Genomic DNA, 22,457 nt, shown 5'->3' with positions numbered 1-22,457 from the left:
CTTTGTGGTCAGGTCATACTTCAGCATGACTTGAATCCTTTAAAATATACTGAGACATGTTTTATGACCTAAAACAAAGGTCAGCAAACTTTTTCTGTAAAGGGTCAGATAGTAAATATTTTAAGCTTTGTGGGCCACATACAGTCTCTCAATTTTTTTTTTTTTTTTTTTAGAAATCTTTCAAAATGTGAAAACCATTCTTAGGTCATAGGCCAATACAAAACCAGGCTAGATTTGGCCCCAGGGCAATAGTTTGCGCACCCCTGGCCTAGAATATGCTCACTCTGGGTAAATGTTTCATGTTAAAGAGAATGTGTTTTCTACTACTGTAAGTGGAATGTTCTAGGAAAGTTAATTAGGTAATATTGGTGGGTAGTGTTGTTTAAGTTTACTATATCCTTGCTAGGTTTCAACTTGTTCTAGCAATTATTGAAAGAGGGGTACTGAAATCTCTGACTATAATTGTAGATTTTTCTGTTTCTCCTTGCAGTTCTATCATTTTTTGCTTCACATAATTTGAACCTACTGTTATTTGGGGCATAAACATTTAGGACTGTTATGTACTCCTGATTAACTGGCCCCTTTATTATCATGAAATGACCTTCATTATCTCCGGTAATATTCTTCACTTTGAAATCTTACTTTGTTTCTATATGTTAATCTAGCCACACCAGTTTTCTTTCGACTAGGGTGAGCAACAGCATGGTATATCTTTTTCCATCCTTTCATTCTTAATGTTTTTGTCTTTTCATATGTAAAGTGTGTTGGGTCTTTCTATCAATCTGATAAGTTCTGCCTTTTAATAAGGATTTTTAGATCATTTACATTTAATGTGATTATTGATATGATTAGATTTAAGTCTATCATCTTACTGTTTTCTATTTGTTCCTTTTGTCCTATGTTCCATTTGTTTATTGTTCCTTTATTCCTTTTTCTGCCTTCTTTCAGATTGAATTTTTTATGGTTCCATTTTTTCTCATTTGTTGGCTTATTACCTAATAATGTTTTATTATTCTACTGGTTGCTTGAGGGTTTATAGTCTACACATATAACTTATCACAGCCTACTTTCAAGTGATATTATACCACTTCACATATAGCAAATATTATACTTCTGTTTTTCCCCTCCTGCCCTTTATGCTATTGTTATCATATATTTTACTTATGCATGTTGTAACCCCCATTATACATTGTGATTATTTTTGTTTAAACAGTCGATTTTCTTTTTTTTAAATATTTATTTATTTATTTATTTTTATGGCTGTGTCGGGTCTTTAGTTGCAGCCCACGGGCTCTTTGTTGCTGCATGCGGGCTTCTCTCTAGTTGTGGCACTCGGGCTCAGTAGTTGTGGTGCGTGGGCTCTGTAGTTTGCAGCACACGGGCTCTCCAGTTGAAGCGCACAAGCTCAGTAGTTGTGGCACACTAACATTTATACTAACCGTGGTATAAATGTATACCACGTGGCGTGGTATTTATACTAACCATAGTACTATTACGGTATACAATGCACATTCATTTTAAATTTAAGATAAAATGTGAAACTAAAGAAAATTCTATCTTGGGACCAAGCTTCTAGGGCTATTATTCACTCTTCTCTGCTATTAACCAAACCACACGTTTGTGAAAAAGTCTTGAGGAGCAGTGACTTTGATGACTCTTCACAATTTTGTTTTGGCTGCGTCGGGTCCTAGTTGCTGCACGTGGGATCTCCGTTGTGGCTCACAGGCGTCTCTCTCTAGTTGTGGCACGCAGGTTTTCTCTCTCTAGTTGTGGCACGCGGGCTCCAGAGCGCGTGGGCTCTGCAGTTTGCAGCACGTGGGTTCTCTAGTTGAGGCGCTTGGGCTTAGCAGTTGTGGCACGCAGGCTTAGTTGTCCCGCGGCACGTGGAATCTTAGTTCCCTGACCAGGGATCGAACCCGCGTCCCTTGCATTGGAAGGCGGATTCTTTACCACACTGGACCACCATAGAAGTCCCTATTCACGATTTTTTAAAATCTCTCCTAAAATTGGATGCTGTCAACAAATGTAGGTTATTCATAGAGGTTTTTATTTAATTTGAATATGTATTTCTGAATTGACCACTATATCCTGTTATTCAGCTCATGAATCATTTCTTATTGTAATCATGAAAAGTGTACTTGATTCCAAGTTTTTAAAACACCCATCATTATTCCTGTGAAGAAGAACTTATACTTACCAGTTCTCACTTTCATCACTGTCGGTGTGCCTGCATCAGTCAGAACCTGCAACACTGTCCAATTTTCTGATTCCAATCCAGGATAGAATAAGAATGCATATAAACAAGCCTGTTAAGAAGCAGACCTAAAATAAAGATAAATAGGCTCATTATGAAGACCCTACCAGAAAATCCACTTCTAAGACTGAATCCTAAGGAAATAAATAAGGCAAAAATTTAACTATTATTGATACATTGTTCCTTTTACCAGTAGAGAAAAACTGGTAGGCATCAATATAAATACTCCCAAATAAGAAACTGCTTATGGTACATCCTTATATTCTATAGTAGAATACTTATTCAGTCATTAAAGTACATTATACTTGAATATTTACTGCTAGGAAATATATATGAACAAAAAACAGGTGTGAAAATTTAATAATGGGGGTTAATAGTGGTTATTTCTGGGTGTGGGATTATTCACCTTTTTCTACCTCTTGCCCATTTGTATCTTCTTTAATACCAATTTCTTATAATAGAAAAACACAAAGTTTTCAGAAATACTTATTCAACATGAATAAATACTATTCAAAATGATAAGGTCATCATTTGTTTATTCATTAATTCAACAAATATTTGCGGCATTAAATAAGACCTAGTCCTTGCCCTCATGACTCTTCATTTGTGGGCATGATTAACAGTCTTGGAAATTTTTTATTCCTTGTTCCTCTCTTTCATTGTCATTACTTAATTGCCCAGTCACTCCCTCCCTTACTCATCGAGGACTTGGGCACTTGGCTGCCAGTTTCCACCTCCCCTGCATTTTCTGCTATTGTGCGCCGTTTCCATGTCCATACAGACAACCCACCCAACAACCCTGAACTCCACCATCTTACAACCACTTCATTCAGCCTTCCAGACCCAGAGCCACACACCAAGGAATTACTCCATGGCCTTAGACTCCAATATCTTGATCTCTGACCACAACTGCTTACCACTCCAGCTTTTTTCACTCCATTTACTCACTTAAGACCTGCTTTCTTACCTTATTTTAACCTCTATTCCAAGCATTACTTCCCTAGTGCAAAATCTCATTATTTCCCTCCATGGCCGTAAAAACACACAAAAATACTTCCATTTATTTAAAAAATAAAATGAAATTAAAACACCTTTTATAACATTCCCTTAGTATTTAAATTAAGAAACAACAACCATGATACCTTATTAGCAAACCATGAAGTTTTATACAGAAACATATATAGCTTGCAGTATTTCCAGAGATTAGAAGGCTTGTTAATACCCCTGTACATAAAGGTGTTTAGCATATAGCAGTTATTGCTTAACTATCTGTTCATTTTTGAATAAAGTAAATGTGGCATATTTGAAGATATCCATAATAATTATTAAGCTGCATTTTAAACAGTTCAATAAATAATAGGACTCATATATTATTTTATAATTAGGGAGGAAATGTTCAAAAGCAAGTCCACAGGTCCAGTTTTAAGGGCAAATAAAAGTTATGTACAAAGTATCTTTACATCAAGTAATTTAGAAGAAGCTTTGAACTTTATCATAATTAACAACTATATGTACTAACATTTTTTACATCTAAAGGATTCAACTTTAGGAATTTCAATTTTATGATAGGAAAGGAAATTGGGTATAAGTAAAGGTAGATGGAAGGACCATTAGATTTAGTTACATGCTATAAGAATTTCTTATCAGGAAAAGGTTTCATATCTACTATACTGTATTAGTGGTTTTGCAGTTTATTAGAAATATTGCAGTTCAGTCACATCAGCTTTCGGTTGTTTTGCCAATGGCATAAACATCTAATTGTAAAAACCGCATGTTTATAAAAATACATCCTCCAAAGGGGATAAAAGTTCTTTGGTTAAGTATGTGTGTGATACTTCTCTACATGGAACATTGAAATGAATTTAATCTTCTGTTTCACTTCAAACATTATTTTTCTTTAAGAGTTTCTTTAAAATCAGGTATATGGTCTGTATATACCTTCCCGAGTTCACTGGGTCAAAAGTTAACAGTATGGGGTCATCAAGTAAATTAAATGTTAACAGCAAAAATTAAAGGAGTTAAATTAAAAACATAGGGCCTAATCCTATGACCAAGAAAAGTAAGGAAAAAGTGTTCCCATAAGAGCTGTAAACTGTTCACCTATTTAAAATAAATTACTTCTTCAGAGCTGCCTTAAAAAGTTAATTTGTTTTAAACGTAAGCATTCCTTTGCCAAAAGAGAATGTGCTGTATTTTATTCTCCTTATTTCCCTATAGATTTGTTCTACACGAAGTAATTTTTTTACATATTAAGAATAGAAATGTAACATGAGGCTCAACTGTCATAGAGAACCGGTCATACATCCTCAGTCATATCTCCTAGAGACCAGAGAGTCCCAATTTTACTTCTGTTTAGTAGAAAGGAATAAGAAATAAATGTTAATAGATTCCTGTCCTCCTCAACTTCCAGGACAAGGCTGATCCCGAGTCAATAAAGTCTCTGAGAAAGCCATGAGTTGTCATTTTAAACATTTTTTACTCAATGTAAGGTTTATTATTCAATTTTCCTTTGATAAAGGGTCAATAATAGATCCATGACTATTATTTACCAGTCCTTTTTATTACTTAAATTGCTCCCCAAATACACACATTTTAATGACCAGGCAAAAAGTTAACCAACGCTTGTGTATTTTAGACCATATATGGTATATGATTTACCATTTGGGGTGTCACTTTTTGAGACAGGCTCTGTTAAACTGGAGAACAACCAGAGAAAGAAACCAGGACTGTGAGGGGTTTAAAATCATAGATGTTTGGAGAATGGAGATTCAGTTGTCCTCGTGGTTGAAAGTACTAGAAGTCATACTTAAGGGGTTATCGCATGTAGGTGGGACTGAGTTTGTTCTCAGCAGCTCCAGGGGGCAGTTACAAATAGGTGTGTTTTATCTATTAAGATTCTACGATTCCAAACCTGAATAGGCTAAATTTCCTTTACTAAGGAAATTTAAATTATTTTAAAACAATGTTTCAAAACACTGTATTTAATATATCATTTAAGGCCAGCATTTTCACACTAATTTTTTAGAAAGTAGATAACAAACAAATGGGTTTATCCCTTTCCAGGTATCCTTATTGGTAATGGGTTGTGACGTGGGTAGTTCATGCTTCTTCAGTAAATATTACAATTATTAATTGTAAGTGAATGTTAGTTCAGTCCTATAATGTTAGTTCCACGAATGTGGAGCAAAACAATTCTTTATATAGGAGAAAAAAAACCTTATACCTCCATAATCCTAACAGAATCAGAGTTGAAAATATGTACGAATCTGTTATAAATGACTTTCAGAAACTGGGGCTCTAAACCATGCAAAGTAAATTTCCCCAAACAGAAGTATATTTCCTGATCCATGTGTAAATTTTCTCCCCTATAACTAATATGGACATACTCTAAAAAGAAACTACTCTAAGAGTAGTTTCTTTTTTTGCCTTTTTTGATTTTTAAAGGGTCATCCAAAAATATTTATGGATAATAAAGTACTTATAAACTGATATGTAATTAATTAAAGCATATAGTTATGAACCATTTAAGTAACTTTTTTTATTATTATTTTTTAACATCTTTATTGAAGTATAATTGCTTTACATTGTTGTGTTAGTTTCTGCTGTATAACAAAGTGAATCAGCTATACGTATACATATATCCCCATATCCCCTCCCTCTTGCATCTCCCTCCCACCCTCCCTATCCCACCCCTCTAGGTGGTCACAAAGCACCGAGCTTATCTCCCTGTGCTATGCTTCCCACTAGCTATCTATTTTACATTTGGCAGTGTGTATATGTCAATGCTACTCTCTTACTTCGTCCCAGCTTACCCTTCCCCCTCCCCATGTCCTAAGTCCATTCTCTTACTTCTGAGGAGGATTTTATCATTGCTTTTTTTATGTATCAATTAGCTACAGGGAAAAGAAACTACCAAATTTACTTCACAGAACAAAGATTCTGTCAATATCTGAAATAAATGACACACTTGCATTTTAAAAAGGGAATGTAAATGGGTGAATATGTGGGGAAAACTCACCACATTACCAACAAATTTCAGTAAATGTTGTACAGGTTTATGATTAGTGTACTAGATACTGTGAACCTAATGAAACAGTTGTTGTCTGTCTTGAGGTCTGCCACTTCACAGACCTAAAAAAGTACTTTGATGTATTTGTTAAACAAAAAAAGTACAGAAAAATACTTAGATTTAGTACTTTACCCATATATACAATATTTTTACCAATACACTAACCTGATTAGAAGCTTAATTTGAAGTTATCAGGTAAATATTAAATTTGAAAAATTAAAAACTCATAGTAGAAAATAAATAGCTATGGATATATGACACAGATTAGAAACATTTTCAAACCAGCCATTGTTAAACCTTATTCTTTTTGCCTTTTATTATAATTCTTCTAGTTTACTAGTTATAATATTCCTGGAGGGGGAGAATCCTAAGCATAGCTATTCATAGCACAATGTTTTAAATATATGATAATAAACAAGTACAGTCTTAAAACAAAATACCTTGTTCATAAGTGATACTCAGTAAACATCAGTTTATTTCAGAAAACAGCCTTAACAATCAATATAGAGCAAATATTTACCATTTTATATTCTTACAGTTTTAACTCACAGATTATAATACACAGAACATAATAGAGTAAAACAAGTAATTCTCAAATTTGTTCAGGTGGCAGAGCAATTGGTGATCCTGTCTCTCTTTGCTGAGTTCCATTCATTCCCGTTAAATATTAATGCCAGTAACTATGCTGAAGACACAGAACAAGGACAGACAGAATCCAGGCCATTATGAAACTCTCACAGAACTGGGGAATTCCCTGGTGGTCCAGTGGTTAGGACTCGGCACTTTCACTGCTGTGGCCGGGGGTTCACTCATTGTTCGGGAAACTAAGATCCCGCAAGAGCTACATTCCTTTCTGGAGGATCTAAGAAAGAATCTGTTTTCTTGCCTTTTCCAGCTTCTAGAGGTTGCCGTCCTTCCTTGGCTCATGGCCCCCTTCTAACTTCAAAGCCAGCAATAGCTGGTTGAGTCTTTCCACATCTCACCACCCTGACACTGACTATTCTGCTTCCCTCTTCCCCATTTAGAAAAATTGTGGAATTATATTGAGCCTACTCAGATAATTCAGGATAATCTATTTGTAGGTCATCTGAGTAGCAACCTTAATTCTATCTGCAACCTGAAAACTCCTTGCCATGTAACATAACATATTCACAGATTCCAGGGATTAGGATACGGACATCTTTAGGAGAACCATTATTATGCCTATCATATAAATGAATCATTTTCCTCTACCTTTCTTCAGGAACTCCATCGACCATCATCCATCTCTAAAATTACGTGCAAACAGTTCACCTATGCACATGATTCTAGAGAAGGAATCTGTTAACTGTCAACAAATTCTCAACGTTTAAGAATCACTGGACTAGCTCACAGACTATCAATGTTCCTTAGAAAGATAGTTTGGCAGTGTCAACAATGCCAAATTTTAGACTGGCTTTTATTTTTTTAGCTTTGATCAGAAAACCTTGATATGCGTTAAAAGTTTTTTCTTGTATTTTTCCTCTGTGTGTTTTTAGGAGTAGTTCCAATCATCCTAATTATACCTCTACATCTTGCACTTACATTTTTCCAGTTGGTATGCATCATTTTGTGATGAAGCTAATAGTAAATCCAGTGAATTTTCCACAGTTTACTCAATAATCTTACTACTAGACATTTCAACCCAACCCCCCCCCCTTTTTGCTTTTATTTAATATGCTGGAATGGGCATCTTCCTGTATAGATCTTTTTCCATAGTTTGGATTTATTTCACCTAGATTCCTGAAATTGGAATTTCTGGCAGGAAAAACATGACTATTTCTATAATCTTTTTTATTACTGCTAAATTACTTTCCAAAAGGTCTGCTTTAATTTACATTGCCACCAGCCTTTACTCACTCACACCATCAATGTGCAGAGGTTTTTTAAATGTCTTTCGTGCATTGAAAAGAATATTCAGGGGTCATTTAAATTCTTATCAAAGTTATGAACTAAAAAACTTACTTCTTCCTTAACTTTTAAATTCAACTTGAAACTCTGGTTAGTCTTTGTAAATTTTAACAGCAATCACTTTTAAGGATGCTTTTTAAGGTCTCTTAAATATTTAGCATTTAGAATTTTATAACTTCTATAACTTCTGCTTTCCTTAAGTACTTAAAGTTTGATTAATAAATAAAACCTCTCCAAGAACTTGTTTGAAAAAGAAAAACAAGAAAAACTTGTATTTGTTTTTCTCCTTTTGCTAACTGTGTATTGGTTAACTCTATTTTTCTTATAGACCTATCTCTTTATATATTGAGGATATTAACCCTTTACCTACTTTATATGTTAAAAATATTTTTTAGTTTGTCATGTGTCTTTACTATTTACAGCAAATTTTTTTCCGGTGTATACATTTTTTGTGTAGCTGCCAATGTTCTCCAAGATTCTGTGTTGAACCTTTTTATCAGTCTACATACGTCCCTCAGTGATCTCATCCAATCCCACAGTTTAAACTACCATCTACAATTGGTCAACTAGTAAATCTACAGACAACATGCAAACCAGACCTTCCTCAAAATTCCAGACTTACTTCCAAATCAAAAATCCAATCCTAATATCCAGTTATCTCTACAGAGGATGGAAGGATGTACTTGGCCCAAAGGCATATAAAAATCAACATTTCACATATCAAAATCCATCAAACCTGTTCTATTTTCCCTCAGGAAATGGTACCAAGAGACACTCAGTTGCCCACACCAGAAACCTAGGAGTCTTGCTACACGCCTCCTTCTCTCTCTTCTCCATGTATTATACAAAGGCTCCTAAACCTCTTTAGTCTTACCTTCCAACTTTTTCCATCCTAGCTAACTCTGCTCTAGCCTCATGGGCATTGAATTTACTGGTCCTTTCTGCTCAGGACATTAACATACACTCCTCCTTTGCCTAGAGTGGTCTTCTTTCCTAAGTCTCAGTTTAACTGTCCCGCCTTAGAAAGGCCTTACTTAAATCTCCAGTGTTAGGTCCCCATGGTGTACGCTTTTAGGGCATCCTGTGTTTTTCTGCTATAGTACTTATCACATTTGTAATTTGTATGATTATTAACTTAATCCTTGTTTCTCTCAGTAGACTACACCATAAAGGGAGGAACTGTGGCTGTTACGCTCATCCCTATATGCTCAGTACCTTGAACAATACATAACACAGAGTAGGTGCTAAATAGTTACCTGGGAATAGTTACATAGTTAATACTGAGTAAGTAAATCCAATATTGTTTATACTTCACTTCACCATCATTTCTAATTCTTTGGTTCAAATACTTTTTTATTTCTTGCCTAGATACTACAATAGCCTCTGCAGGACTTTCTATCACCGCTCTTGCATTTTCTAATCTGTTCTCCAGTACCCTTGTTAAAGTGAATTTCTAAAATATAAATCTGATCGTATTACTCATTGGTTTAAGATTTTTCAATTGCATCAATATAAAAGTGATATGTAAGGCCCTTCATAGTTTAACCTCTATCCACTTGATCAGGCTAACCTTTCTCAACTCCTCCAAAGCACCTAGGCAACAAATCACACAACTACCTGAATATTTTTGACCATGCCAGGTTCTTTCTGACTCCTCTGTTTTCTTAGACTCCAGTGAGTATGCTTAAAATGCTTTCTATGGCCTATTTCTGCTCTCTCTTTTACACTGGTTCCTCTAAGGCTTCGCCAAGGTATCCTTCAAGACACAGCTCAACCACCACCTCCCTCCTAAAAAGCTTTCCGGAGCCACCTATTCCTTACCTGGGTTAATGTTCTTCCTGTACATTTCAAATTATAATTTTTAAAGAATTTATCTTTCTTCCATTAGACTTTCAGCTCCTTGCTAACAGGGACTACATACTTCTCATCTCTATATATCAATTCTGATATGGACTTTGGTAAATGTTTGACTAATCTGTGTGCCAGTACATATCAAACCCATCAAAACATACCTACCTTTTGGGAACTGGTATTCCCACTTCTGAGAAATCATCTAATAAATAAACGAATAAATAAGAAAGTTAATTAGGAAAACATAAAAATGTTCACTTCAGAATTATTTATAATAACAAAAAATTGGAAACAACCTAGATGTCCACCAATAAAAGAATGGTAGAATCTGCTAAATGATACATAGCAGAGAAATTTAGAATGAGATTGTAAAAATGATATAGTAACTCAGATGCTTCTTACATGTTAAGTGGAAAAAGACAAAGGAAACTATTTCACACTATGACCCTATAAAATTATATGTAAAGACATTTACTAAGGGAACATGAAAATTGTATGACTTGTTAATGTGGATTGTGATTTCACTGACTTTATTCAGAACTTTATAAATATTGCTATGATATCTTCTCAATTATAATACAAATAATAATATACATGAGCTTAATTTTATTTATATGTACATCTTAGTGTATGCATATTTTAATGTGCATATATATGTATATATTTCCTAGCTCTGTCTCCTGAAAGGTCCAAGAAGCAGCAATGAGCATACCTAACCTTGATCTCTAATACCATTCTCCACTAAGAGGAAACAGGGCTTTTTGGAGAAAAAGGTAACACCAGGGCTACGGCAGGGTAAGCACAAGCTAAACTTGGAACATCTTATTATACCAGAAAGCAAAGAAGCACTCCCAAAAAATGATATAAACATACAACAAAGACATAGGACCCAAACTAAAGGTGCTTCCACTAGCTAAATCTGGGACAATTCGAACACCAAAATAATTAAATACAGACTTAAATATTTAGAGGTGAAAGGTCATGATGTGTGTAACTTACATTCAAATGGTTCAGAAAAAAATGTACAAAATATACACATATAAATATAGTAGAAAGAATACAGGAAAACAAGGTAAATACAGAAATGGAAAAACATAGGAATTCATAAGTTAATGCAGATAATAAGTAGACAAATAGAGGAGAAGAAAGGGCTCTTTGTTTGCAGTAGAATGCTGTGGGCTGACTGGTAAATGTGAAAGGAGTATTAGATTTGTTGAATCATTTTGCAACCATCATGGTAAAATTATATCAGCAATAATGGATGCTATATTTAAATGGGAACTTTGATGAAGAGCAAGCTTTATCTTCAAATATTTCCCCACAAATTGCTTATTTGCCAGGAAGGAAAAAAACAGTAACTATACATTGGAAAATTCGGGCCATATATGGACCAGGTGGTCAAAATTAACATCATCAATGAGGGACATATGGATATCATGTGCTTCCAGAAGTGGTACCCTGAGAAGGACACAATACCACCTGTGCAGTAGTCCAGTTAAAAATACAAAACCTCAATTTAATCATGAGGAAACATCAGACAAAAACAAAATAAGGAATGTTCTATCAAAAAGGAGGGTGGAGGGAGAAACTATATTCTTCAAAAATATCAAGGTCATAAAAGATAAAGAAAGGCTGTGGAAATGTTTCAGTAAAAGAAGCTAGAGTCAAGACCCACTAAATGTAGTGCCTGACCCCAGACTGGCTCCTGTACTGGAGGGGAAAATGCTATAAGGACCAACCTACAAAATGCGAATGTGGATGGTAGACTGAAGTATTTTCTCAATGTAAATTTATGAAGTTGACAGAAAATACACACTTAAGTATTTAGGGATCAAGGGCCAGGATGTATGTAACTTAACCTCAAATGGTTCAGAAAAAAATTGCATATAAAGAAATATATATATATATATATATATATATATATATATATATATATATATATATATATCTGGAGAGAGACAGAGACCTTGCAAAAGAGCACGTAAATGATATGGGTGTTCTCTGAACTATTTTTATTTTTGCAACTTTTTGTAAATTTGAAATTATTTCCAAGTAAAAAAGTTTTTTTTAAAACTAAGTCCACCTCAGAAAAACAAGACCAACAGGAAAATAAAAGCTATTTATGTAGCTTTTACATCTATGCAATTTGCATCTATGCAAATTGTTTTTAAAACATTCACCAGTGTATACTGAGTTACTGTTCAAAATGTTTTTCTTTAAGAGGCTTCATTCTTCCTTAAAAGATGAACAGACCTATAGCTTTCACAGTTTTATCTAAATAAGCTAATATGTTGAAGCCAACATTCCATCAGTCTTAGCTTACTCATCAGAAACAGCAGGAGGGAAAGAAAGCATTGAAATTACAAGACCTCTGCTCTCCACACTACCCATATTTACCATTCATTTGCTGGTGATTGCACTGCAGTTTCCAAGTAAAACCTCAAATTTTAAATTATGACTTCAGTTTTACTCTTATGACAAGTCAAGAACAGTATGCAGAAAAACAAACTGGGTGGGTGGAAAGGGGTGGGGGTAGGGTGATTAACTCTTCACTGTATTGAAAATGAAAGAAAGTTGACAACTTCTACCCCAGCTGAGTCCCTAAATAATTGAGTTCTTTCTTCTCATAAAGTATATCACTGTGTGGAGTATTAAACTTCAAGAAAGGTATTCTTACTAGTTTTTTACCTATGAATCTGATGATCTGAAGTAAAAGTACTTTTTTTTTTTTCCTTTAAAATTCAACTCGGGAATTTGCACCCCCTTGTGGTCAAACATAAAATTCTTCATTTTCAAAACACCATTTTTTTTCCAGTTGGGTTCAGGCTTAGGAACCAAGTTACTTGATTTTGTTTTCTCCCACATTAGTTAATCAAGAAGCTTTAATGAAGGATTGTTGGTTTATTAAATAGGATCTTAAAACAGGACTTAAATCTTCTCAAAGTGACCTCTATATAAACTTTAGTATGTGGAAAATGGAGATAATAATTGCACCCACCTCATGAGTTATTATGAGGATTCAAGGAGAAAATGGATATGCATGCTTAGCTGACACATTGTAGGTACTCAATAAATGTTATTATTTATTAATATCATCATCACTTTGGAATTCTCTTGACAGAATAAATCTTAAAAGGGGACTGGATTTAAAATTTTACCAATTCATGATGTCCTAGTACAATCTTGCAAATAAATTCCCCAAATATACCACTTACCCCGACTTCACCTAGCCGATTCTCTCCACAGGTATATTTTTAAATTACAAAGGATATGTACTTATCTCTAGATGATAGAAATTTGGATGGTTTTTACTTTATATTTTAGAGTGGTTTTTTCCCTTTTCCCTTTAACTTTAATAATTAGAAAAAGCAGTAAGACAATTCCATTTTCTTAGGTTACTCTTAACATCTTTATTCATCTGACAGAAATCATTACTCTATTTGGCAAAAATAATTCATCAGGTTGATTTATCATTTTAAGGGGCTCTTGAACACAAATGCTAATTCCTAATGGCCCTAACTGTAGTTTTTTAAAATACCTCTAAAGAAACCATTTTAAAAGATCAGTGTTAATAACTGACTTAAAACAATAGCTAACATTCACTAATATACCAAGCACTGTTCAAATACCTTTAATATATTAGCTCATTTACATCCTTACAACAACCGGTTGAGGTACCAGCATTAATCCTTTTACAAAAGATCAAACTTAGAAAAAGTAACTCATGCAGGGTCACAAAGCTAGTAAATAGCAGAGCTGAGCTCTAACCCAAGCAGTTTGGTTCCAGAGTCTACTCACTTACCCAGTGCACAAACGTACCATAGAGATGTAAGCCCCATACTACTCAGCCATGTTACTTCTTGATGATGTCAAATTATTAAAATCCATTCCTCTTCCAATTGTACCACAATAATGCAAACCACGCTAGCCTTCTCCCATTTCCTTACTTCTTAGCACTTCAGGCATTTTCACCTGCGTTGTCTAATTTAACCCTCACAATGATTTATGTCTGTACGCTCAGTTATCATTCATCACAAATTGTTTTACAACAAAAACTAGAAAAAAGTGTAGCAATGCCCCAGATTTTAAACTGTTGGATTCTTTAGAAAATTCATTGTAACTTGGGATCAGGAAAAAAGCAACCAGTTTTAAAATAATCTTAAAATGTAATCATTTAGAATCAATGGCAGTTGTTTTTTTTTTTTTTCCATCTTAACTAGCCTGTGGCAGGTAGGGTAATTCTCTCAAGCAAATGAATGATTAAAAGAGATTTTTAAAGAAGGTGTTCCAGTATTGACAACTGTATCATCATCTACTGTCTTACCATAGTGCCCAGTTTTTGACGTTGGACAGATTTGCCTAGGTCTTGTGCTTCTACTTACTAGTTATAAGACTTTGGGGCAAGTTTCTTAATCTGAGTCTCAGGTGTCCTCTTGTGTAAAATAAAGATAATGCCTACTTCATAGGGCTGATGTGGGCAGTAAACATGATCATTCCGTAAAGCGTGTATTTAGCACCATGGCAGCCCAGAGTACAGTCAATATATGGTATCTAGCTATTATTACTTTACCAGTGCGTGACACAACAGAAACCCATCTTTGCAAGATTAAGTTCCCTTACCAACCGTTTTTTAAAAAATCACCCTAAGCGATCCCAAAGACTGCCCAATAACCCATTTACCTCTCCAAAATCGACAGTATGTTTAAGAACAAGAACGCAGTGAGAGAAACTAGGTTCAGTGAAAGTGCCTTCACAACAGGGAACCTAGAACCGGGCTCCAGCACACGCGCGCGCGCGCGCGCGCGCACACACACACACACACACACACACACACACAGAGACACACACAGGTTGGGTCGCACAGCATGGTAGAGAACGGCCCGGGCTCCAGAATCTGACAGATGCGGACTCGTCCACGTGCTTGCTACCTGTGCTACCTTAGGGAAATTACTTACAAAGTCTCTGAGCCTTGGTTTCCTGGTCTGCAAACGGAGAATGATAATAGTACCTACCTCATAAAGTTGTTCTGAGGCTTAAGTGCGATAGCTCCGGTAAAGCGTTGACTTACAGCAAGAGCTGTACACACAGGCGGGTCTGTTTCCAGTACACGTGTATCCATGCACACGGTCTCAGACACATTCCGTTGGAGTTTAGACATTGGCAATAAGATGTTTTTCTTTTCGCCTAAGCTGCACCCTTATTTGTTTTCCTCGAACAGTAGAATAAATGCCTATCGACTGATACGTCATCTATGGACCCTCGGGCCCACACTCCGCACAGCCCCTCCACCTCTTAGGCTGAGCATAGGAGCTGCACGCACGCGCAAGAAAAGAGGTAGAAGGGCTGCGACTGAGGAAGCGAAGGCAGAACGGCGAACACGCGATGATTCTGCGCATGTTCAAGGCGTGGGGGTTGGGGTAGGAGTTTGCGCATGAGCAGGAGTGTCGGGAAAGCTAGAGTAAGGAGGTTAGGAGGCGGTATTGACAGCTGTGGAGGCAGCCCGCGTTCCCGGCATGCCCCGGGGCGGCGGGGTTGGCTCTAACGAATTTGAATGAGGAGCCTCAGCGCTTTCGGCGCCATTTTCGAGTGATGCCTGATCTCATCAATCTAGCGGGAGAGACGGGATAACCTGTCGGAGAGCATAACGCCACTAGGACTCAGCCGAAAAATTACTAAAAAAATCGCCAAAAATTACTTCGAGCAAAGGGCACTTGGTGGAGCTTCGCCAGGGTTGGCGCAGCCGGTAAGAGCCTGAAGAAGTAGCAGAGCGGGACTCGGGAGGTGGCAGTGGTGGGACCGGCAGGCGGTGGGGGGGTGCAGGGAGTGGGAACTGGGTCCGCCTTCATTTTAATCGCAAAAAATGCGAGGAGGTAGGGGTTGGGGGTAATTGGGTGTCTGAGTAGGCGGCGGCGGGCAGAATGTGGCGGGAGCGCGGAGAGTCGGGGGTGTGGGGGGAGGGGAGTTGCAGTTTGAGCGGGACGCGGACGCGCTGCGGCTGAGCGGCCGCCGCCCAGCGGATCTGTCAGCAGGACCCCCCGCCCGGGGCCGGGGACGGGGCGCGGCGGGGCTCGGCAGGCAGAGTCTCCTTGACAGGAGGAGGGGGACGAGCGCCCCCTCCCCCATTGCCGAACCGAGCAGTCTTTTATGGCAGTTTTCCCGGCCCGCTGCGGCTGTCTTCCCGTGACAAAAAACTTAAGGTCGGCGGAAAATTGAGGACCCGGAGTAGCGGGTGCCTCCCGGCCGACGTGCGGACAGTACCCTCCGCGGGACCCAGTCGTGTATATTGTCGTCTTTGATGCCAAAGCATGAGATGCCCTAGCAGTGTGAGTTTCTCCACGCCGCCCTCTGGCTCTGCGCGCCTGGGTCTCGGCAGGGGTAGCACTGACCGCGTCTGGCTTTTCCAATTTGGACAAGATGGGGCGGGGGCAGGCTTTTGAGGTTTTAGCGGGCTCCTAGGAAAGATGCTGGACTTTCGCTTTTTGCTCGGGATTTTTGTCATTTGCTCTCACGGTGTCGTCCTTTCTTGGGGGGGGGGCCGGGGGTGTGTTCTTGGGTGAGATGAAAGATGGGGCTTAGACCTTGCGATTTCCTTCTCAGAGTCGCACTTTTCTGAGAAGACTTTTTCCTTCTCTAGTCTTTGAAACGTGTCTCAAGGAAAAAGGCAATCTTTGAAACTGTATTGATGTTTTCCTCCCGAAAAGTTTTTACCCGAAGAACTTAACGGTAATTTTGCAATCCCCACCTTTTCTTGGGAGCTCTCTTGACTTTGAGGCGGAAGGAAAAGGGCTATTTGTCTTTCCCTTTAGTGATTTTTTTTCTCGTAGTTTCTACCAGTTTTTACTCGACAACTCTTGAATGATTTGAGCCAGTGATGGCTTTAACTTTAAGTAATACTTTATAGGTAGATAATGGCTCTTGTAAAATTCCTCATTAAAGATGTACCGGATCATGAATCCTTTTCTGCGCTGAAGGCACCCTAGATTAACCCTTTGCTGGTGTGATGTATTGCGTATGGGGCGCGCGACTCTGAGTTGCGAATATGCAGGAGATGATTTTTGCAGCAGCTATTCAGTTGTTCGAAAAGAGGGATAAGGCTTTCAGTCACACACTTTTTAGGACCGCCTGCCTAAAGTTTTTCCCTCTGGAATTGATGTAACGATTGATTGATTTCTTATTTCTGTAAAGATTGGGGGACCCGCCCTCACTTAGAATCTTTCCCCGAAGAGAGTAGGAGAGCGCAAAGTGATGTTTTTCAAATTGTGTCTAACGGAGCTCCCAAAACACCGAACTTGTTACCCCCTGATTGGCTGGAAGGAAGCGGGACTGGGGGGGTTGAATGTTGAACACTAGATTATAATTCTCGACTTTCCAAAAAATTATACATTTAGAAAACCACGTTATGAAACATTAAGACGGGGAGTTTAAAAAAAAAAAAGCTGGTGTTTAGTATTTTTTCTTGCATAAAGGATTTTCGAGTGATTTTGAAATGTATATTAAAAGAAGAACCTAGAGAAGACGATTTTCGCAAAATTGTAATTCTGCTGGCTGAAATTACAAGAGTTTTATATATTTGCCCCTGTTCTCTATTGGTTAAAAACTGAGTTTAGGATTTAGGATTTTTTTTATTCCTCTGGCAGAATATTTTCATCTTAACCTACATGTATTTGTTAGATGCAGATTACGGGAGAATTGTTTCTTTTATTTCCATGAAAAGAAACTTCAATTTTCTTAATGTTAAGAATGAGCACATTCCACATTTTCCACAAAAATTGGATACATTTCTTAACCTTTTCACATATAATTTAAAATATATAGGTTTTGCTAATTCAGCCATTGCAATGGACTTAAAACCTTATTTGCGATAAATTTATGTTGCTTAATTTAGACAATACAACAGGTAAGTAGCACAGGTGCGAGTGTATGATTTCATTTATAAATTCATTATGAAGAAATATATTGCATAGAACAGTGTGGATGTGTTGTGTTTTATTTGGTAGTTTTCAGTTGTTTAATGTTGCTTGAGACAGCCGTCAATATATTTCTTTTTATTACCAAGCTTGTCATTCCGTTTAGTTGCATCTTGATAAAAGGCGGGTGTGGTTTTCAAAGAAAATCGGTAAACTCACTGATAAACAAGATAGCCGTAGATGGTTTTTTAAAGATTTTTTAATAGAAATTTATATCCTTTTATGAATAGTAATTGAAATTTTGAAACTTAGAGTTTGTATTCTCACATTAGGTCAGATGTGCATTGTGAGAAAATATTCAAATGAAAAGATCCTACGACTTTTATAAATCTCTGTAGAGCTATAAATATAATTTATATTAATAAGGGGAATAGCTGAGTTTATAAGTCATACTATTTTGTATTGCCTTCAAAACAGGAATTGGAATGACACAACCTATGTTCATTGCTTTTTTTCAAAGCTGTTTATTTTGAGTCATCTCATGAAAATTTCATAAGAGATGCTAATTATCCTCTCTATAAAATTTGCTTTAATGAAACTGTAGGAGACCCTATTTCTATTTTAAATGTAATTTTACCTAAGATACCGGAACCAGTGGGTTTTGCTTTTTCATTGTTTTGGTTTTTGTGTTTTAATTTTCATTCAAATTATTATGTGACTTGGAGAGTTTTGAGGGTAGGATGGGGAAAGGCTTTAAATTCCGCCAGGCTGGTTAAATTTAACCATACTTTTTTAGTGTTTTGGTTTATGGGGTTTTTTCGTTTGTTTTGGGAGGTGATAGGTGAAGGACTGTTTTGTTTAATAAGCCATTTTGAAAAGAAGTGAAGGGGTTCCTTTATTTAAAATACTACACTAAAGCTTGAGAACACACTAGCACCTAAATAAAATCCACAAGCATTCAAAATATTTTCCCTTTTATGTGGTGCTAGATAAGAGGAAGATTTTGGTTTTAGACTTGTGGGCGTGTAGGTATGAGTTCCAGCAGATGTATATTATTATATTATGTATATTATCCATATTTCTCTGTAGAAATGGATAACTCTAATTTGTTTTCTATTGTAAGGGCTAGAAAAGTCTTGTATTACCACAGGAAAACAATGGTGGAGAAAGGTGTTGCTACTGTAGCTCAGCTCTTTTTAAAGCTATGTTTACATATTGTGGGGGAGAGGGAACTAGAGAAGGTAAGGTATCAGTCTTCCTGGTAGCATTGATTTTCATTTGTTTGCCCTTCATACTATTTTATAAAAGTGCGGTTTTAGACTTTGTTTTAATGCTGTTGTCTTAGTTGTACATTTACAAAATGTAGCCTCAGGTGTTTGTATGTAACACTACTTTTTTCCTAATCAGATTAATAATCACTTTTAATGTTTATCTAGAGCTAAGGATGAAAATTGCAAAATACCTTTCATATTCTGGATCCCTTGTTTCATCATGCTTTGTGTGCTACATTTTTGTTTATTTTTTGTTCTGTGGAGACATATATTTTTATCTCTGCTTACTTATTAGTATGTAGTAACTGTTCAGAATGTCACTAAATAACTTCAATCCAGAAATATTAGTCGGTTGATTTGGTTTACAAAAAGAAAAAAAAAATGCCCAGCGACTGTATTAGAGATTTCTTCTACAGGATACATAAGCTTTCTCCAATTAAAAACATCAGAGTATAAATTTACACACGATTTTGAAATTTTATTCTATAAAAATTTGTCTCTCTTATTTTAAAATATTACTGGGCTAAAATTGGCTCTTGTCTTTTTTTCCTTTTGTTTAATGAAGCTTAATAATCTTCACTGATTTCTTTTTAACCCTTTTTTAGAAGAAACAGATTACTGGTCTGATTATAACTAGAAAACACATCTTAGAAAGAATTGTCAGAGTATTACTGTACATTTTGTTTTGTTTTAATTCAGAAAACTTAGAAACATTGTGTGCCAGGCCACTAATTTTGGCATGTAATTAGAATTCAAACTATGACTTGCTGAAATTTGGTAGCTCCAAATCTCTTAAGGAAATCAGTAATAAACTACCACTTTCTTTGAAATAAGTGTCGAAAATGAGATTAAGCTGCTTTTGCATTTAATTTTTACAAGTGACAGTAGTAGAACTTTAAAGTCTCGATTGTCTTAATATTATAGGAGTAACATCAGTTGTAGAATGTCACATTACTAATATGTGTTTATATATTTTTCTGATTATTTGCATGAACAAATGACTGTAGAGCCTTCCTAGAAATATTGCTTTCTGGTAGGGAAATGATTTTCTCTTGCCTTTTTTTTTTCCTTTGCCTGTCTTAAAGATACTTTAAAGGATCTTTCTTTTAGAAAGGCAAGTTTAAAGTATTGGAAATATATAAAAGTATTAAATATATATATGAATTCTATTCTTAATATTTTTTATCAAATAATGAGAAGTTAAATGCACTTTTGTTTAATCCTGTCATATTTCACTAAAGAATCTTTGCACTGGAAAGACTTGTCGTGGGTTCTGAGTGTAAAAAGCTGTATTTTGTAATAGATTTGAGATTTGAATTTTAATATTTCAAGGTTTTCTTAACATCTTTTTTATCATACACATTTGATTTAATATTTGTCTTCTATCTGAACCTCTTTTGTTCTTTATTATCTAGTATTTTTTGTTTCCCTACTATTTAAAAACAACACTTGGCATGGAGTACATATTGGTTTCTTCTATTATCCTGTGATTTTTTTTAATTAAGATATCTTCCTTTACTGTATGCTCACATATAGAAAACTGTCTATATCTTTTGAGGAAGACTATGTACAATTATTCTAATTTTTTTAAATGTCATGGTTTCAGGATTAGTGTTTGTGAGTTATATGTGTGTGTTTTTTGTTATTAAACAATCAGATATTTGGCTGCAGAGGAATAAAGGGTTATTTTATTTTAAATAAAAATGGAAAACTCAGAGCATTGTGGTTCACATATAGTACATTATAAACCTGTGGTAATTTAACAATTTAATATTTTTATATAGTTGATTGCCACTAAATTATTAAGATTCAGGTGAAACAAATGAAAACACCCTTACATACATTGAGTTACACCACCTCTACTTGGACACATTAAAAAAACCAGTGGCCCGATACTCATCCATTTATTACTTATAAATATTTTAATTTGTTTTAAAAGTAATTTCTAAGTTTTGTTCTGTTAGACTGTAATGTCTTAAAACGTTTGGAAATATCAGTATTATTATTTACTCAGGCTTGGCAAAAGACTGAAGTTGAAAATGATGGTAATTTCTGTCACCATTAAAACATACGATAATTTGGGGAGAAAGGTATTTAAAAATTTGTCTCTATCCCTTTGAGTAACTTCTTAAACTGTGGATTTTGTGAGTTTTAGAGGCACAAACTATATTTCTGTTTTCCTTATGGAGTCCCCTTTACCAGTCCTCTGACAACTACCTACATAAACACACACACTCATCTACACTGCTTTCAAAATGAATGCTCTAAAGAGAAATGAAAGCAGAAACATATTAATCTGATTTGTTTGAAGAGGCTTCGGATGATAAAGCATATCACAGGTGTTTCTAATCAAGATATTTCTATTTTTAAAACATTATTTTCAAGTTAGGGTTTCTTTGAATATAGGCAAGATTGGGGTCATTTTGAAGATCTTACTTCTGTGTTCAGGGATCCACTGTGAAACTGCAGGAGGCGGAAATCTGTTGAGTGTCTTCATGCTATAATACATGACATTTTTATTGCAGGTTTTGACCTTTAGGAGAGAGCCAATTCTGGAGAACAACCTAACTTCTTTGATTGAACATTCACATAATGCATTGGAACATGATAGGAGGTTAAGGTATACTAAAGAATTTTAAAAGCATACAATTTTATATCTTTGCAGTATAATTGAGCTAGACAATTGGTAAAGCCAGAACATTTTGGTGAGCTAAAATCAATATTTACTAATAGACAGAAATCATCCAGCGAAGTGGCCACAGTTGAGTTCTCTTGATTTATTAAAACTTCAGATTTTTTTTTCATATAATTGATGTTCTTATCATCTTGTATTAGGTCCAACTCCAAATGAATTTATTTATTCTAAAAATAAGTGTATATATAATGATCTTTCTTTTTTTTCTTAAGGTTGTTATTACAGTGTTATATGTAAAAGACTTAAATAGTGGATTTTTTCATATTATAAAATGGAAGGTTTAAATCAAATGGAATTTGGTGTTTCGCTCTTTGACAGGTATAGTGGTAGATAGACCCTACAAAATCAGATAAGATTAATGAGAATATTTTAAGAGAATTTAAAGTATTCCAAGGACTGTCCTAACCAAAAGTGGCAATTTGGTTGAAACTGAAAAACCCACTTTCTTAAGCAGAAACTAGCATCTTACTCATAGGTACTC

General features: G+C 35.8%; 2 long non-coding RNA genes across 5 annotated transcripts in view; one reads left to right on the top strand and one right to left on the bottom strand.

Moving 5' to 3' along the window:
* LOC309647305 overlaps positions 1 to 15,842 on the bottom strand; it is a 34,553-nt gene extending 18,711 nt beyond the window's left edge. For all 4 annotated transcript variants that reach the window (XR_014255936.1, XR_014255937.1, XR_014255938.1 and 1 more), the window contains exons 1-2: positions 15,116 to 15,842; positions 2,198 to 10,305 (exon numbers count right to left, since the gene is read on the bottom strand). This is a non-coding gene — a long non-coding RNA (uncharacterized lncRNA). The remainder of the gene's footprint in view (positions 1 to 2,197; positions 10,306 to 15,115) is intronic.
* LOC309647301 overlaps positions 1 to 22,457 on the top strand; it is a 144,171-nt gene that overhangs the window by 23,150 nt on the left and 98,564 nt on the right. Inside the window, exon 2 of the long non-coding RNA XR_014255919.1 lies at positions 21,807 to 21,901. This is a non-coding gene — a long non-coding RNA (uncharacterized lncRNA). The remainder of the gene's footprint in view (positions 1 to 21,806; positions 21,902 to 22,457) is intronic.

This window comes from Balaenoptera physalus, assembly GCF_965194825.1.
Source record: "Balaenoptera physalus genome assembly, chromosome: 18".
Lineage (NCBI taxonomy): Eukaryota > Metazoa > Chordata > Mammalia > Artiodactyla > Balaenopteridae > Balaenoptera > Balaenoptera physalus.
The sequence above is the reverse complement of the archived record's forward strand: the minus strand, read 5'-3'. Positions and strand labels throughout refer to the sequence as shown.